Source organism: Lampetra planeri, chromosome 44, assembly GCF_965212315.1.
Source record: "Lampetra planeri chromosome 44, kcLamPlan1.2.h2, whole genome shotgun sequence".
Classification (NCBI taxonomy): domain Eukaryota; kingdom Metazoa; phylum Chordata; class Hyperoartia; order Petromyzontiformes; family Petromyzontidae; genus Lampetra; species Lampetra planeri.
This window is the reverse complement of record NC_136150.1, coordinates 10,371,820-10,390,346: the sequence shown is the minus strand read 5'-3', so window position 1 is coordinate 10,390,346 and position 18,527 is coordinate 10,371,820. Positions and strand designations below refer to the sequence as shown.

Here is an 18,527-nt window from a genome sequence, read left to right as displayed (position 1 = left end):
TAAATGCATAGTTTCGCAAATGCATAAGTGTTTATTCATTCATTTTAGTCAAATGCATAGTCTCGTAATTGCATAAGGATTTTAGTTATTCATATTAGTCGAATGCATAATATAGTTAAATGCATAAGAGGTTTGAGTTATTCAATTTAGTTAAATGCATAGTTTCGCAAATGCATAAGTGTGTATTCATTCATTTTAGTCAAATGCATAGTCTCGTAATTGCATAAGGATTTTAGTTATTCATATTAATCGAATGCATAGTATCGCAAATGCATAAGAGTTTGGTTATTCATGAATTATTGACGCATGTTTGACCTGCATGATAGAATGTCACATGCTTGTTAGAATAAAATTGCTTAACACCAACTGTTCTAGTGCTTCTTTCCAAGTCCATGCAAAACTATCTTATTTTTGATAACTGTATCCTGTGATGAGATATGAAAATGGAGACCTAAATATCATAACACACACTAGGATAATCGGTAAACGTTTAATCAATGATCATCGTGTTATCCTGATTGACATAACTCTGGATAAACGAAGCTGAGCCTAATTACCACAACTGCTCACATTAACATCATCGCAAGCATCCGCATAAATTACTACGATTATGTCCGCGATTATCATAATTTATGCATACAATTACTCACACCATCAAAATTTATGCATATCATTACACGCATTATCATTATTTATGCATGTTAATACACACATTAACATAATTAATGCGATTTGCGCATTTTTCGGAAAATTATTAATTTTTATTATTTTCATCAAAATTTCATAACCCGACACATACAACATAATGGGTGGCGTCGTCCGGGATCTCTCACAGACAGTGTTTTGCATGGATGATGGAATGAACCACTACGTGTTAACCAGAATATCGTGACCAAACATTGCATTGTGATTGTAAACGGGCGTAAAACAAAAAAAACGCCCTCTAAGGTTAAAACCCAGAATAGCAGGTTGAAACAGAGACAGTGTAATTAAGATAATATCGTATCAAACCGATTGCATCTTGTGATAAATGGTGTTAGAGGTACGCACTCTGAATCGGAAAATAACAATAGCTCGAGTCAAACTGACTACACTCTGTGAGATAATTGTTTTATATGCACTCTAAAAGGAATTGTCAAAGTAACTCTTGCCATACCTAAGATGCTAGGATTAAGAATAATTTTTGAATGGGTTACGGGATACGGGGAGCTCGTATTAAAACGTACCGACCAATCTGTTACAAAGCAGTACAGTCAGAGAGACATATGGGAAGGGAGCTGTATCGATAACACGAACACACCTCGGGGGAAACTAATTGACTGGATAAAATGTAACGAAGGCGAACACGATGCAAAAGCTGCAGAGAAGGCAGGACAGGACTCATTCCTTTTCACACAGGCATACAGACAGGGATTGTGGAATGAGGAAAAATTTGGAAAGGAAACGGGAGAGAAATCGTCTCTAATAAACGAGGAAAAATGTCCTCACACCATCGTAAGGGAGGAGAAATCCGTGCTCGTGACACCAGCGAAACTCACAGACGTTGATCCACAGAATAAATATGGAAGTAACAGTAAACCACACTCTTGTGTACGTGGACAGAGTCCAGGGACTGATCGCAAACAAATTATGGATATCGAACAAAAAATCCTTGACAAAGGGAAACCCTCACAACTCGAGAGAAGGGAGGGAGAGATACATATGCAAACAAAAACATGTGAGACTGACAACTTCACAGATAGAGGGAGGCAAAATGTTAAAGTAAAGTCGACTGGACATGCTCCACTAAGGGCAGAGGCAAAAACTGAAGGGAAATGGCAACACGAGCGACACAGCACTGGGCGCGCACACAAAAAATACACGCCACTTAAACACAAGCGACACAGCACAGATAAAAGTGACAGATTGCCTGATGATAACTTGTTTTATGATGACGCTGACGGCGATCAACTTTCGGAATACTTATTCACCAGTAAAACCCTTAAATTGATGGACAAAGCTCTAGTCAGAATTCCCGATTTTGACCCACACAATCAGACTATGGATATACACACACATATCGCAACAGTAGAAGAGGAGGCAATGATTAGAGGGCTGAGGAGACGGGATGAAAAAGCGAGTTTGTTGAAAAGGAGCTTACAGAAAGAATCTATTCCATGGGTAAAGTCACTACCACACAAGGTTAGAAATGATTTTAAACAACTGAGCCTGGCAGTGATTCGGAAGTTTGGAGAATATTCGACACTCACTGAGGGGTTTTATGCTGTAAAATCGATGACCCAGGGCATGGACCAAGATCCACGTGACTACCTCGTACAATTTAAAAGAGCGTATTACGCAGGCGATGTGAATCAATACCACGAAGGAGATAAAATGTTCAAAATTATGTTTTTTGAATCCTTGAGCCCAGAGATTACAGAAAGGGTGAGAATGGTTTTGAATCCAGAAACCGCATCCTTACGCCGCATAGAGAGCAAGGCGTACATGGCATGGTTATACAGAGCTAAGAATCGTAATTCGGATCCAGAACACAGGGAGAGGGATAAGGAACCCAGCCTCTCAGAGAGGAATAAAAATCACCGAGCAGTCCCACAATGCAGGACGGAGCAAGGGCGCACGCACACATGGCAAAATAACCCGGAGAGAGGTTGGCACAAGAATGAGAGCGGCACAAAGCCGAACATTCAGAGGAATCGCAGGAGGGGGAGGTTCAAAACAGAACCATACCAACACCCCATGCCACGACACACACGAGGCCAAAGTTGCACACTAAGATGGCGAGATAACCACCTAGCGGGAAGGTGTTACACAGACCGCGGAGGTATGGATGCGAACATTCAGGAGAATCGCAGGATGGGAGGTAAAACACAATCGATCCAATTCCGACCAATTCCTCCACCGGCTATACCAGGAGGGAATAGAGGAATAACACAGAATGCGGTCCAAATACATGATGAACCACCCGCCGAGGTTTTGTTAAACCCCGAGCTCAATGGGAAATACAAGCAGGCTGCAAGTGACAGGGCGGGCAAAAACACGAGCAGTGCTCTTGTAAATGACGCGCGAATCGAATGCGGGGGCGGGGTTGCATTGAGGCGTGATCGGACAGTAGATAACAGACAGCAGAGACAAAGAGAGCACACAGAGACACGCCCTGAGGAGCGCAGGCGTGAGCCTTTGAATGGAAAATATCCAAGGGAAACCAAAATTGATGTGGATCGGAGTGCTAAAATGGAGACGAATGTTCATGACATATCGGGAATGGTGTTGGAATCTAACACACTCGTAAAAACAAAGAGGGCAACATTACGAGGCACAGGAGTAAATCGACACACTGACTCGGCAAATGTGCATGTAATCGCAGAGAGAGCGAACGCCACGAACCAAGTGTGAAAGTGGGTCGTGTGCGCGAATTCTGGGTATGTGCAGCACAATTTTTCACCACACACTATCACGACGCGAGAGAGTGAGAAAGGAAACTACAAAGACGAACCCGAAAACCGTATTATCAAAGTGATAAGTGGTAAACCAGGCAACATGAGGAAGGTGACGCATAAATGCGTTCGAAACCGCTACCTAGCGTTTCCCAGGATTTAGCAAAAACAAAAATGAATATTCGTCGGAGTTATGATGTATGAGAACCGATGTAACGCAATATCGATGTTTAACGTGTTGTAATTTTCTTTGCTTAATTCAAATGTAACCATGTTGAGCAAAAACAAAAAAGGAAATTCGTCGGAGTTATGATGTATGAGAACCGATGTAACGCAATATCTATGTTTAACGTGTTGTTTATTTTCTTTGCTTATTTCAGATGTAACCAGGTTAAGATTGTAATACGTGCACGCGCGTCGTAAGAAATAACCGCCGAGAGTAAGGGCGGCTGATGGGATGCATGACATAAAAAGGGGGCATTACTTTGTTTGAAAATTCGCCAGTGGCCAAATCGACCCCTGATAATTTTCAAACGGGCGGACTGTTGTGTATACGCCCCCTTTTTATTTTTTTAAATATTATTTGTTAATATTTTTTTTTTTTAATTATTCTGCCAACATATAAAATATCGTTTTTTTAAAAGACACGGGGCAACGTGAGAACGGACACGCCCCCACACTCCTACAGATGTGCGCACACCTCATTTCAAAGGAAAGAGGGCATGAAAGAAGGGTAATCAAGATCATAAAAACTCCCCGAATTTCACACAGGAGGAACAAGGGAGGGGGGGAATGGCAGGGGGGGGGGTTGGGATGACACCCTCTCGGGAAAAAAAGCCGTGCAGGGCCGGGCACCACGGAGGAATATATAATTATATTCTTAACAAAGAAACAGCATTGACGACAAAAAGCACATACGGGTCTTTGAACCATGTTAGATGCACAAGTACCAACTTAGCCATGAAGATTAAGCAAACAGTACCCATCCTCACTCCAATTGGAAATCAGACTACAGTCTGCACCAGAATCGCGACTCATCATTGTTAATTAAATACTGACATTATTTACCTTTAAAGGATTTCTACACGGCCGGGCCGAAGCATCGAAGAATAATTATGGCATCTATTTCGCTCCAAAACAAAGATCCCTAGCCGGGATATCAGATTAAATAATCACAAGAAGTCAAATAATAAGTACGGAATTAAAGTGGAAGAGGAATCAAGGGCGGATAAGGCTCTCAAAATTAACCAAACACAACATCCCATGGGAAGCGAGCAACACGACCGTCTTTGTCTTTCCGAGAGGATCTCCACACGCAGGCACAAAAGCGAGGAAACGACCCAATAAAACTCCCGGGCAATGGCTCAAAGGAAATTAACACGCTCTCGGAAATAAATAAATAAGCGCATGCGCCGGGTGCTTCCACCGTGGAAACAACCGTCTTTGTCTTCCCACAACACGGACAAACATGCACGCGAAACACACGGACGGACGCACACGACACACACACACACGGATGCAGATGGTCCCACCCACAGGAAGGTTTTATGACAGACTTTGAACAACTCGGGAAACTGAGTGGATTTTCTCAATATATACCGAAGGAAAATCCATACAAACCACTTCGTCCGGGCCACGGGCCCCACCAAAGAGATCGTCAGGGCCTCTGGCCCCCTCACAGATCTCCAGGGCTTCGGCTCCAACTCTTCTCGTCGCCGCCAACAAGAAGCTTTTCGTCATCCAGAAGGACGAGGCACGCCGAGGTGCCGAGGCGCATCGCCTGACCCAAACGAGTACACGAGCCCAGCTCCCTTGCCGTGTCACCACGCCGAGGTGCATCGCCTGCCGCACACGAGTGCACGAGCCCAGCTCCCTTGCCGTGTCACCACGCCGAGGTGCATCGCCTGCCGCACACGAGCGTACGAGCCCAGCTCCCTTGCCGTGTCACCACGCCAAGGTGCATCGCCTGACCGCGCCGACAATCATCGTACGGGGTCAGCCGAGGGCGGAGTCTGCAGCAGCTGATCACCGCAACCGCGACAAGGAGGGCCCTTCTCCGAAAGTCGTTCGTACCCACAACTTCCCCCACCAATAGACCCACACACACGCACGCATCGACGCCCCACTCACCTGTGAGACTATCCTATCTAGTTCACCCTTACCATCGTATCAACCCTAGTCAATTATCAGAAGACTGATTATCAACCACATGAACCATTAGCTGGCCATGAGGAATCGTGGCCCATCGAGTGATTAAGAGTCCGTCGGTTATAAGAGTGAGGTTGTTTTCCGTGCCTTTCCCTCATTCCGCTCATCACATAGGCGATCAATAGACTCGTCGAGGCAAACTCAACCTCCCGAAATCCTCATTACGAATCGACCGTGCACAAAGAGAGAAAATCTTGTCAAACCAGTTTTCTTTGTCAGAGAATCTCGCCGAAGAATTAATTAAAACAGAGCCAGATCCGCTCGCCACACACACACGCCCTCCCACACCATTATATCAAACAATCCGTTAAAAGGATATTATACTTGCCGACGAATCTATTGACATATACTTTCGCCTCTGGGATACAATAAGTGCTTTTTCTTACCGCAAAATGAAGTGTGTCATGCTTGGTTTCAAACTCGGCCAGTCGCCGATTGTGATCGATACCAAAACGAACTAATGAGATGCCTGGTTGTTAGGAGGGTTTTTAGTCATTCAGTTCGTTAAATGCATAAGAGTTTTGAGTTGTTCTCGCAAATGCATAAGTGTTTATTCATTCATTTTAGTCAAATGCATAGTCTCGTAATTGCATAAGAATTTTAGTTATTCATATTAGTCGAATGCATACTATAGTTAAATGCATAAGAGGTTTGAGTTATTCAATTTAGTTAAATGCATAGTTTCGCAAATGCATAAGTGTTTATTCATTCATTTTAGTCAAATGCATAGTCTCGTAATTGCATAAGGATTTTAGTTATTCATATTAGTCGAATGCATAATATAGTTAAATGCATAAGAGGTTTGAGTTATTCAATTTAGTTAAATGCATAGTTTCGCAAATGCATAAGTGTTTATTCATTCATTTTAGTCAAATGCATAGTCTCGTAATTGCATAAGGATTTTAGTTATTCATATTAATCGAATGCATAGTATCGCAAATGCATAAAAGTTTGGTTATTCATGAATTATTGACGAATGTTTGACCTGCATGATAGAATGTCACATGCTTGTTAGAATAAAATTGCTTAACACCAACTGTTCGAGTGCTTCTTTCCAAGTCCATGCAAAACTATCTTATTTTTGATAACTGTATCCTGTGATGAGATATGAAAATGGAGACCTAAATATCATAACACACACTAGGATAATCGGTAAACGTTTAATCAATGATCATCGTGTTATCCTGATTGACATAACTCTGGATAAACGAAGCTGAGCCTAATTACCACAACTGCTCACATTAACATCATCGCAAGCATCCGCATAAATTACTACGATTATCTCCGCGATTATCATAATTTATGCATACAATTACTCACACCATCATAATTTATGCATATCATTACACGCATTATCATAATTTATGCATGTTAATACACACATTAACATAATTAATGCGATTTGCGCATTTTTCGGAAAATTATTAATTTTTATTATTTTCATCAAAATTTCATAACCCGACACATACAACACCTCGAAATCCCTAAACCTCTAAACCCCTTATCCCTGAAATAACCCAAAACCTCTAAACCCTTAACTTTATAAATCCCTAACCCTCTAAACCCCTAACCCTTTGTGTGGAATGTGGTGGGGGTGGGATCATGGTGTGGGTGGGTGCAGGGTGTATGTGGTGTGCGTTGGGTGGTGGGTATCACAGGGGGGTGAATGGGTGCAGGGTGTGTGTGGTGGGTATGGTGATAGTGGTCATGGTTCACAACGATCCGTGACCACCACCACCACCTCTACTGTGTGGTGGACCGGCCACCACACAGCAGCACGCGTCGGAGGAGTGAACGGATGGTTCCCCCTATGCGGGCCAGACTCCCTCGCTTCCTCTTCTCCTCCTGCATCACCATCACCTGATCCTCTTTCCTTGTCATCTCCTTCACCATCTTCTCCACCAATGTCTCCTCCACCTGCACCACCATCTCCTCCTCCTGCTCCTTCGTCCATACCTCCTCTGTCTCCCCCCTCATCTCTTCTTCCTGCACCACCAGCTCCTCCACCAGGGTCTCCTCCTCCTGCACCAACAGCTCCTCCACCAGGGTCTCCTCCTCCTGCACCAACAGCTCCTCCACCAGGGTCTCCTCCTCCTGCACCACCAGCTCCTCTACCAGGGTCTCCTCCTCCTGCACCAACAGCTCCTCCACCAGGGTCTCCTCCTCCTGCACGAGCAGCTCCTCCACCAGGGTCTCCTCTTCCTGCACCAACAGCTCCTCCACCAGGGTCTCCTCCTCCTGCACCAACAGCTCCTCCACCAGGGTCTCCTCCTCCTGCACCAACAGCTCCTCCACCAGGATCTCCTCCTCCTGCACCAACAGCTCCTCCACCAGGGTCTCCTCCTCCTGCACCAACAGCTCCTCCACCAGGGTCTCCTCCTCCTGCACCACCAGCTCCTCCACCAGGGTCTCCTCCTCCTGCACCACCAGCTCCTCCACCAGGGTCTCCTCCTCCTGCACCACCAGCTCCTCCACCAGGGTCTCCTCCTCCTGCACCACCAGCTCCTCCACCGGAGTCTCCTCTTCCTCCACAACAACCGTCAGCCATTTAGAGGCCTGGGCGAGCGCGGAGGATGGGGGCAGCGCCGGCTCCGCTCTGTTAAGAGATGCGCACGACACCGTTCCAACTTCCTGCTACAGCAGAGATCGCACTCCCCCCCCCCCACCATCGTGCGGAGATAGATTAACCAGGTTAATAACGATGCTGCAGTAACACAGCATACCTTTGCCCATCGTGGGTCTGGTTACAAAATGGGCATTAGTCTTGCGATATCACACTGGATGAAAGGCTACATGGCAAAGATATGGCTGCTTCATTATTTGTCCTCACCCAGAAACCAATTATAAAAATACATCCGTATATAACCGAATGTACACGTGGGGTTTGAACTGTACATGTGTTCGTTTGCAGGCGGCAGGGCTGGAACTCACAGAGGGACCTGGGTTTGATGCCCAAACTTGGGCCACTTTCTCCGTGTGGAATGTGGAGTGTGTTCTACCCCCCCCCCGTTTTATCCTGCATTGGTTTCCAAAATCAGAATAAATTATTTAGACTGGATGAAGAGGAATCCGATAAGCTATGAAGCTCTTCTTTCACAGATATGCAGTCGAGGCACAGGGTCAGCAAGTTACAACAACAAACAAAAGAAAATGAGTGCAAAGTGTAAAAATGTATGCAAGTCACAAAATAACTGAGCATATAAGCACAAAGTACGTAAAATCCTGCCAGTTTTTCAACACTAAATACAAATTTAGGGGTTGTTACGGGAAGAAAGGCGGACAAACACAAGGGTGTTTGGACCCACACACGGGTGTCTACATCCACGTCCGCATCGGTTAACCCTGGGGGGGCATGGGGGCGTTGTGATCCCCCATAGCCCCACCCCTCGGAGAGGATTCTTATAAAAGGCGGGGAGCCAGAGAGTTCGGGTCCAGTGTGTGAGATGCTTACCAGGGAAGACTGAAGACCGGCAGAATAGGCCCTGGAACACCCCTGGCTCGCTGTCCTTGTCAGGGCCGAGCAGGGCAAGCCAGTGGCGCGGCCCCAAGAGCTCCAGGACCGCTGCTCTTGTAAGAGCACGGCCTGGTTAGCTGGGTGCCGGGATCCGTGCTTGACCAGGGCCGGATCAGATAGCCTCCCCTAGCACTCATAGCGGAGGACTGGGAATAGGAGAAGTCAGGGGATAGTGCTAGGGGTGTTTCCCATTGAGTACGGGTGAAGGGGCCGTTACCCCTTCAAGTAATGTTACCGCCTTTTGGTTAAATAAAAGAGTGTGCCTCAACTACGTCGTCTGTCTCCCTGAGAACTCACTACACTTGTATACGTGTAGTGTATCGTGTAGTGTATCGTGTAGTGTATCGTGTCGTGTATAGTGTAGTGTGTAGGTTAAACGTTGAGTTTTATAAGGGCACCACGGGGTGACCAGCCCCTCCCCACCCAGCCCCACCCCTCCCACCCCCCACCCAGCCCCACCCTCCCCACCCAGCCCCTCCCCTCCTCCCCCAGCCCCTCCCCACCCTCCCCTCCTTCAGCCCCTCCCCACCCTCCCATCTCCACCCAGCCCCACCCCTCCCACCCCCCACCCTCCCCTCCCCATATGCACGACAGACAAATAATCCCTGGTGGGCAGTGTGGAACCTGTTGTTCCTACCGGTATAACAGTGGGAAATATCTGAACCGGTCCTGGGCTTCCCCTTGATCGACTCAACCTCAAATGAGTACCTAATACAGTGTGTACACATCACCACGAGGGAGACAAATGCGTGGTGTTGGCTACCCACTCCCCTGTGTACTGTGCCCGTCCTCTGTAGGTCCTCACTAACACCACTTGCCTCAAAAATCTGTTAAGGCTATGAGGGGGATCTTTGTCTTTGTACAGTGGCATTGGCTACGTATAAACTGATACTTTGAACGGAGTTTATAATACAGCATGGCCTATGTGTAACGCATCATATACCGTGAACACAGCACCATGAAAGTGTGTGCTGTATAATACAGAGTATGTGTAAAGGAGCATAGCCTGTGCACGTACTGCAGCGTTACTTTGAACTGAAACGTGGCATGGCCGTTATGTGTAGAACAGCATTTCTTGTGTATATGTAATGCGGGCGAAAGCGACCTTCCGGATGTGACGTCACGAGGAGGCGGAGCCAGGTGACGTGGGTGAAAGGTAGGGGGTCCTTAAGCGGGAAACCGGAAGGAGAAGGCAGTCGGGGTGTGAATGGAAAGGTGTGGGGCCACGCGGGCGTACGAGCCGAGGGGGCACCGTCAGAAGCGGGAGTCAACCCTGGGAACAGTAGGGAGCTACTGGGAGGTGTAAAGCTGCAGATAGAGATAGGCAGTAAGGCTGTGTGTGAGGGGCAGCGGGGTGGCTGCCAAGAGTCGCAGGAGCGACGAGAAGGCGAGACAGCACGAGGCTGTCAGAGCTGCAGCAGGAACAGCCAAGGGAGCTGTGTGAGAGTACAGCAGCGGAGCTGCTGTGGGAGGCTGTCAGAGCTGCAGCAGGAACAGCCAAGGGAGCTGTGTGAGAGTACAGCAGCGGAGCTGCTGTGGGGCTGCAAGAGCGACAGGAACAGCAGCGGGGCTGCTGATGTGGACTGGAGGGACATCGGAACCAGCACAGAGAGAATAAGAGAGACAGCCGTGTGGGAACGCAGTACGGACCGAATAAAGGACACTGAGCCAGAGATCGTGGTCAAGTCTTTTATTACACTGGGGTCAGAAGTGAAACGGCATGTCTAAGCAAGTAAGGAAGAAAATTCCCCCGGCGCCAGCATCGGCTTCTTCGTCCGACGACGACGAATTCCCTCCGACCACGGATTCTGCTGGGGTGGTGGAGGAGAGCCCTGCTGAGGCGAGCACGGGGACGGGCGTGGAAGATGTCGGCGCGATGGCGGGTCCGTCAACAACATCGGACGCTGACCAAAGATGGCAACAGGTGGCAGAACAACTGGGGACACTCAAGGACGTTCTGGCGCATCTATGTCACCTCGTTACGCCAAGGACGACGATGGAACGAGAAGGTGCTCCACGGGCCGCCACGTTGCCTGCCCTGCCGCCGCCATTGGCCACGCGGCAAGAAGACGCCATCTTGCGCGCTCCGCGGCGCCAAACCGCCATCTTGGCCACGCCGCGGGCCGACGCCATTTTGAATTTGCCTCCAGAACAACCATCATTGGAAGACGGCGTAAAGAGGAGTCGGAGTCGCCACCTTACTACAGTTAAGGAATTCTCTATCGGGGGCGATTGGAGCGCTTTCGCCTGCCGATTTTTGGCGGCGGTTCGTTCAGCAAGATGGACCGATGCGGAGGCCTTGGAAGTGTTGCCGACTTTACTGGACGACGAATCTGTTCGATTTTTCCGTTCCATAACGGCCGATAAGAAGAAGACTTTATGTGGAGTTTTTGAGGAAATGGCCGACGCCTATGAGCCACCTGACGACGCGCATCGGCGATTCGCTCAACGACAACGAGCACCTGAAGAATCGCCCGTGGCGTTCAGGGGTGCGGTGTTGGAGCTGGCCATGGCAGCATATCCTGACACGCCACAGGATCTGCTCGAGCCTCTCATATTGGGAAAAATGCTGGAGCTGTCTCGGGATCTGGGGATCCCCATGCCTGTGTGTGGGCATGAGAAGCTCACGTCCCGGGCGGCAGCAAAGTGTCTGGATGCGCAGTTTAATCTCCGTCGCTGGAAGCAAGTGGCGGCATGGACGGGTGGGCCCGTCAAGGAAGGAGGCGCGATGGGGTGGGACCCCACAAGGGTGATCTATGTGCCGGATGAGCGGGGTCCACAGGAGCTGACGGCTGCCTCCTCTCCATGGTCGGGACGCGGAAGGCCGGGGCCGCGCGCTACGCCATCGGGACGGGGCCGCCGGGATGCAAGACCTGCGCTTCGGCGCAACGAGGCCGATTGCTTCCGCTGCGGCCGTAGGGGCCATTACGCCAAAGATTGCTGGGCCCGCTTCCCGGGTCCGCCGCAGCAGGAGCCCACAACACCGGACAAGCCGACCAAGGAACCTCCGAAACAGGCATGTCGGCACGCACCAGACACTCGGCAAGGCTTTACACCTCACCCACCACCTTTGTTGCGCGATCCCATTGTTGTTGTTAAAGAAAGGCCATCGACGGGGCCTTGTCATTCAGTTACGCAGTGGCGCAAATTGGCACGGAGAGTTGTCGCGGCCGCTACGGGTTCGTCCACTGTACCGGGGTCCATACAAGGTGTGGACGTGCGCATTTTGGTCGACTCGGGAGCGTCTGCGACTATTATATCGGATGTCATTTTCCATCTGTTGGGCATTCCGCCGGGGGCTGTGCGTCCGGTTTATGGGTCTTGCGTCGCTGCGAACGGGGGTAGTATGGGTATCGTGGGCCAGGTGGATGCTAAGATATCTATAGGGGATGTGTCGGCTTCGGGCGTTGTGTTAATATCGAGATCTTTGGCGGTTCCTTGCTTACTAGGCACGGATTTTTTGGCTAAGATGCCCATTTTGATTAAAATCAATGAGAATTGTATTGAATTGCCGGGGGGCCGTCGAATCTCGTTTCTGCCGTCGCCCTGGGGGCGACCTGCTTCGGCCGTACAGGTGCAGGCGCTGTCCGTCGCATCTGTGGACATCCCACCTGGTTCACAGATGCTTATACCCTTGCGGTATCGGAAGCCCCTGCCCAATCGGCTAGGAGCATTAGGGGTCTTGTTGTCACCATCCGCCACGATAACAACGGGATTGGCGTTAGTTGGGGCACAGACCATCGTCCGGCCGGATCAATTACCGGTTTTACAGGTGCTTAATGCGGGGGTGGAAAACATCCGTGTTCCGGCCGGTACGGTTGTGGCACATGCCACTACGGCGTTTGCGACGCACGATTGTCCGCATCGCCGGGGAGTGGTCGCTGGTGTTTCCGAGCCAAGGGGTTCGGATAATCGTTGGATCGCTACCTTATGTGACGAAAATTCTTCCCTGTCCGTGGGGCAACGTGATGCGCTGCGTAAATTGTTGCTGACGTATTCGGATGTGTTCAGCTCCGACGATTTGGATTTGGGACGCACATCGTTGCTTTCCCATCACATTGAGACGGGCGACGCTGCCCCTATTCGGTTAAATTCGCATCGGATGAGTCCAGCGGAGCGAGAACACGTTCCGGGGGCGGTGGAAGACATGTTGGCTGCGGACATTATATCGCCATCTAACAGCCCATGGGGCGCTCCTGTGGTCTTGGTTAAGAAAAAGGATGGCAATTTGCGATTTTGTGTCGATTTCCGGAAATTGAATAAGATATCGGTGGCAGATGCGTACCCCCTGCCGCGTATGGACGACTCCCTTGACGCATTGTCGGGGGCTAAGTTCTTTTCCACACTGGACCTCTCTTCGGGATTTTGGCAGCTTCCCCTTGACGAGTCCTCACGGGAGAAAACCGCATTCCGTACGCCGCAGGGGTTATTTCAATTCAACTGCCTCCCGATGGGATTGAATGCGGCCCCTGCTACATTTCAAAGATTGATGGAGCTCGTTTTGACGGGGTTGCAGTGGGAGACATGTCTTATATATTTGGACGATATTATTGTGTTCAGCCGCACATTTGAGGAACATTTAACGCGGCTGGAGACAGTGTTCACGAGGATGCGCTCTGCCAATTTGAAATTCAAACCAAAGAAATGCCACCTACTGCAACGGTCCGTCCGTTATTTGGGGCACATTGTGAGTGCAGAGGGGGTGTCCACGGATCCGGAAAAGACGGCGTGTGTCCGGGATTGGCCGACTCCGGCCTCTGTGGGGGATGTTCGGCGGTTTTTGGGATTTGTCTCGTATTACCGAAGATTTGTGCCGGGGTTTGCGACGATTGCGAGGCCCTTGCATCTCCTTACGGGTAAAGGACGGAAATTTGTTTGGGGAGAGCCGGAAGAGGCGGCCTTTCGGAGTCTGCGTGATCTATTGGCTACGGCCCCGACATTGGATTATCCCGATTTTGATCGCCCTTTCATTCTTGATACGGACGCGAGTGACACAGGTATTGGGGCGGTATTATCACAGTCTAAAGGGGGCGTAGAGCGCGTCGTGGCGTATGGTAGCCGAGTCTTGTCGCCTGCGGAAACACGCTACTGTGTCACTCGTAGAGAACTTTTGGCGGTTGTTTTTTTCCTACGGCAATTTCGACCGTACCTTTACGGTCGTTCTTTTATTGTGCGTACGGATCATGCGGCCTTGCAATATGCACTTAAAATGGACCAGCCATCGGGACAGTGGGCACGTTGGTTGGACACGCTGCAGGAATTTTCCTTCCAAATTCAACATCGGAAGGGAGTGCGCCATGCGAACGCTGACGCACTTTCCAGATTACCAGGGCGCGCCCCTTGTAAATGTGCGTCGGGGACGCATAGGTGTTCGCCGATTCTGAACCCCCCTCAGCCGCTTACGTTGGCCGTCGGGAAGTCGGATACTCCGATGGAACCGGGACCGACTGATGGGGTTTTGAATCTGCCGCGGTCTGTCTGGATTCGGGAACAGATGATGGACGAGTCGTTGTTGTCCATGCGGAAGCGGTCTATGAGGGACAATGGGAGTCCGAGTTCGGCTGTGGGGCCGCGAACCGCTCTCCGAGATGGTCTGCTTATGTGGCAAGAAAGGTTCCAGGAAAGCTGGCGTGTGGTGGTACCAACGTCCTTGCGATTTGAGTTGATTAGAACTCTCCATTGTGACACACTATTGCATTTAGGGGTGCAGAAGACCTTGTTGACGTTACAACGTCATTATTTTTGGCACGGCATGGTGACAGATGTCGTAGGGCACGTGCGCGCGTGCCCTGAATGCGCCCGGCGTAAGCCGCCTAAACATCCTTACGTGCCGCCTCTCCAGTCGATTCAGGTGTCTCGAGTCAATGAATTGGTGGCACTGGACATATTGGGACCCTTCCCACCATCGGCGAGGGGAAATAAATATTTGCTGGTAGGGGTTGAGTATCTCTCCCGTTGGCCGATGGCCTGGCCGTTGCCCGATCAGTCGGCCGCGGCCATCACCGACGCCTTTTTGTTTGGGTACATTATGGACAAGGGGGCGCCAGAGAGACTCCTCACGGACCAGGGCCGAAATTTCTCTTCTAAATTATTGGCTGAAGTGTGCGCAGGCCTTGGGACTAAGAAGATACGGACATCTCCATACCATCCGCAGACGGATGGTATGGTTGAGCGGCTGAACAGGACATTGTCTGCCATGCGTTGCCATACTGTGAGTGAACAGCAATCGGATTGGGATCTGCACATCCCCGGAGTGCTTTCGGCGTACAGGATGACGCCCCATGCGGCTACAGGGTATTCGCCGTTTTACCTTATGTATGGTCGGGAAAACGTGCCTCCGGTGGATGTGCAATTGGGTACTGGGGTGAAGGGACCTCGTAAACCACTCCCTGAATACATTCGGGACACGGTTCGCCGGGTTACGGAGGCGCGGGAAAACGCCCGCGTGGCTACGGCCAAAGCCCAGGCCCGGAACGAGCGGTATGCTCGGCGGTCTGAGGGGGAGTGCCCCTGGAAGGTGGGAGACCTGGCCTGGCTCCATTGCCCGCAGGTGCGGCCGGGGACCTCTCCTAAATTGCACAAACCTTGGCATGGTCCTGTGCGCCTCATTGAGGTTCCCAATCCACAGTCGGCGCGCGTTCAGTTTGGTTCTCGCCGTTGGTTTGTTCATACGTCGCGGTTGAAACCATATGTTGCTCCCCTACGTGATGCGTCATCTCCCAATGTTGCCTTGCCGGGGTCTGTTGCTGCTGACTCTGACTCTTCCCCGCCTGCGTCCATTGATCTTGCTAGAGAGCCTGTCGTACCTGTTCCAGACAGGCCGACCGTGACACCGCGGGGGAGGAGTGGGCCTGTTCGGAGGGCGCCTGCCAGGGCTGCGGTACCTTCAAGCCCGGCGACCCTTCCGACCCCGCTGCAGGCGCATTCGCGGAATACGACCAAGACTGATTCGTCAGGGACACGAGATGTCGGTGGACTTCCAATCGCAGCAGGGGAATTACCCCCTGTCATTTCTCGTGTTCCATCGCGTCCCCGTTCTACAAGTGGGCCGCCGACCGTCCGGGACGGGCCGGCGACCCGCACTCGTTCCAAATCGCTTACGTTTCGTTGATTGTATGTTGTTATTGTTCTTGTTCTTGCCGTCGTATTTATCGCATGCTTTCGTACGTTCGTCGATGTTACTTGTGTGTTGTTCTTGTTGTTATATTGCATGCTTGGTGTCCTTTAAGGGGGAAGGTCGGTTCACCGCATTACGCTTTGGTGTTGTTCAGCCGAGGTCGGCTGGGTTTTTTCTATGGGGGAGGGTGGTGTAATGCGGGCGAAAGCGACCTTCCGGATGTGACGTCATGAGGAGGCGGAGCCAGGTGACGTGGGTGAAAGGTAGGGGGTCCTTAAGCGGGAAACCGGAAGGAGAAGGCAGTCGGGGTGTGAATGGAAAGGTGTGGGGCCACGCGAGCGTACGAGCCGAGGGGGCACCGTCAGAAGCGGGAGCCAACCCTGGGAACAGTAGGGAGCTACTGGGAGGTGTAAAGCTGCAGATAGAGATAGGCAGTAAGGCTGTGTGTGAGGGGCAGCGGGGTGGCTGCCAAGAGTCGCAGGAGCGACGAGAAGGCGAGACAGCACGAGGCTGTCAGAGCTGCAGCAGGAACAGCCAAGGGAGCTGTGTGAGAGTACAGCAGCGGAGCTGCTGTGGGAGGCTGTCAGAGCTGCAGCAGGAACAGCCAAGGGAGCTGTGTGAGAGTACAGCAGCGGAGCTGCTGTGGGGCTGCAAGAGCGACAGGAACAGCAGCGGGGCTGCTGATGTGGACTGGAGGGACATCGGAACCAGCACAGAGAGAATAAGAGAGACAGCCGTGTGGGAACGCAGTACGGACCGAATAAAGGACACTGAGCCAGAGATCGTGGTCAAGTCTTTTATTACATATATGTAGTGGGTTTCCACAGAGACTGGAGACGTTGCTTAGAGGCAACACGGTTTATTTAAATCTTATAACAGAAGCCCCTTTTACTCCCACTACTTGGGGAGGTATGGCCTCCGGGCTAACGTGCCCTATCACTGGGGCTACGGGCTCTGAGTCCTCCGACTAAGGGTGGCCTAGGGGAGGCTATGCTGACCCGACCCAGCCAAGGTGCGGGTCTCGACCACTGGTCCGTGCTCAGCCCCGGCCCATAAAAGGACGTCGGGTCCCAGGGTCCCAGGGTCCCAGGGTCCCAGGGTTCTAGCCTAGCCGGTCTTCAGTCTTCGTCTTCAGAGCACTGCCTCGGGCCGTCCTGGGGTCCGTCTTTTATACCCACCTCGGGGACTCTCCACCCCCGGTACCGCCCCCTTTCTGGAACCTTCCAGGTGGCTCTGGAATAACCCCCCAACCCCTCACCTGGGGTCGGGGGGGGAACTCGGCCTCTCAACGGTCCCGGTTCTCTCTCTAACTCAGGGTGGCACCCCCTGTCGACTCGTGCCCGCAACTACAGGTAAGCATACAGTGTGGTGTGTGCTTTTCATTTCCGACGCTACATATACAGCAAGACTTACTCTACATAGAGAGAGCATTGCATCTGTGTGTGTGTACTGCATGACACACGGTGTACGGTGTGTAATGCACAGTGATGGGCTGCTGCTGCTGCACCTGTTGACGTTGATGTCGGGGCAGGCAGAGTCCTCGCTCCGGGTCCCGGTGGCGTTGCTCCGGGGGAACGTGCAGAAGAAGGCGTTGGCCAGGAGGCAGGCGGCCTGCTCCTGAGACATCGTCAGCATCAAGCTGGTGTCCCGGCGGAGCAGCGGCAGGGGCTGGGGACACGTGCGGTGCACAGGGCGCAACGACGTCACACGCGGCAACGGGTGGCACGGGGTTGCAGAGGAGCAACGGCGCAATGGTAACACCGATGCAGAGCACTGAGCCTGCAGCACTGGGATGCTGGGGTCTGGATCAAGGAGTTCTGAAATGCACGTAAACCAGATGATTGTTGTACACGTGAGGTTAATGGTGCAGCCCTGCAATTACTTGCTCATGCAACTGCTGGTGAAAGAACCCCCACTAGAGGGAGGTCTAGAGTGCCGATCCGGTGGGTATGTTTTGGCCAACTTTTCCACACTGACCATTCGTCTTGAAAGAGGTGGGAGTACTCGCCATTTAGCCCACTGCACGCGACCCACCGATGGACTGTGGGTGGACAAAACAGGGAATTGTAAGAACCCTGGTCAATGTTTTCAAGGCCAGGCTGGGAGATCGAACCGCGACATTTGAAGTCAATCGTGACAACCATCCCACAGTCATGGCAGCAGCCCTTTTGCAGAAATAAAATAAAATATTGGAGAGGGCTTCACACAAGAAACAAGAAGATTTAGTGGTTTGTACGTGGCTCTCCAATGAGTA

At 51.0% G+C, this 18,527-nt stretch overlaps 1 long non-coding RNA gene across 1 annotated transcript in view; it reads left to right on the top strand.

Annotated features, from left to right (window-relative positions):
- The first annotated feature begins 2,152 nt into the window (after positions 1-2,152).
- LOC144732930 (uncharacterized) overlaps positions 2,153-18,527 on the top strand; it is an 81,357-nt gene continuing 64,982 nt past the window's right edge. The window contains exon 1 of the long non-coding RNA XR_013588268.1: positions 2,153-2,970. This is a non-coding gene — a long non-coding RNA (uncharacterized LOC144732930). The remainder of the gene's footprint in view (positions 2,971-18,527) is intronic.